This window comes from Akebia trifoliata, chromosome 10, assembly GCF_017979445.1.
Source record: "Akebia trifoliata isolate Shusen 1 chromosome 10, ASM1797944v1, whole genome shotgun sequence".
Taxonomy (NCBI): domain Eukaryota; kingdom Viridiplantae; phylum Streptophyta; class Magnoliopsida; order Ranunculales; family Lardizabalaceae; genus Akebia; species Akebia trifoliata.
Genome location: NC_141384.1, coordinates 27,943,525 through 27,944,801, shown reverse-complemented (window position 1 = coordinate 27,944,801; position 1,277 = coordinate 27,943,525).

The following is a 1,277-nucleotide window of genomic DNA, read 5'->3' as shown; positions in this document are numbered from 1 at the left end:
CCCAACCCAGTACGTGTTATGTGCAGTATTTCCTTGAACCCGAGGGAGGGATCATATGCCTTGGCTCTTCTGGTCCGACGTGTCCCGGGGAGGGACCTATATGCCTTAGCTCCGACCCTGGCTATTTCTATCCCTCTAGTCGAACGTAAGTTCAGACATGCCTGTCATAAAAATAAATAAATGAACACAAGATACATATTAGTAGAATTTTCATAATCTTTTTTAAATAACAAATTTTTATCCCATTAATTTCTCCCTTATAATACAGATTTTTAAGGAAGCCCACCAAGTTGGGCTAAAGGACTATGTACTTGTGAACTATATGGTACACTTATTTCACATGCAAGGTTTTAGAACTCTTGATGGTCCCATTTAAGAGATTTTTCATCCATGAAAAGTGATACTGTACTCATGATGCATGATAATATGATGTGTGACCTTAATAGTATGATACACCTTTTGATGGCATCATCATTCTCAAATGCCAAAGCTGAAATGATTGATACCTGATCAACTGACCATAGAACTTTTTCCCGTGCTTCACTAACCATACTATTTCTGATCTTTTGGAAAAACTGCTAAAAATCAGATGGCCAGTGTTGTCCGATCATTTTTTATGATTGGCTTAAAGAGTCAAAAAAATATGTAGAAGTTGAGTTACCTCACGTGTTTTCAAACTGATGACATACCCCTCTTGACCTCAGTCTTCCATATAATCTAATGAAAATGACATCAATGCCCATGTCTTATAATAAAAACCCTTTGATTTTTCTTCCTAAAATCAGTCATCTTCAACATGTTAATTCTAAAAAAGGATTAAGGTGATGTTGAAAACGATGAATTGATGATGAGATTCAAAGAAATTGAAAATGGTTGATTATGGGCAAAAAAAAAAAAAAATCAAAGGTTTTTGAGTTACAATTGAAGATGAGGGCATTTAGGTCGTTCTTCATCACTCTATAGGAGAAGACAAAGGTCAAGGGGTGCATATCATCAATTTCAAAACATAAGGGATATCTCTAATATTCATCAAAACATGGAGGGGTACGTGAAAAAAAAATAAAACAATTCGTTTTCAAAAGCATTAATAACTGAGCCTGGTTATAGCGATGTGCATTGCAGTTTTAGGTTCACATCCCTTTCTTTCCAATTTGAGAAGAATCCAGGCAATTTTGTCATTTTCCCCAAAATGGGTCTTGAGAGTTAAGTACGATGGCCTTTCGAGGTAATTTATGAAAATGGGTGGGGTCAGTTTGGTAAGTCTATTTTGGTCCTGT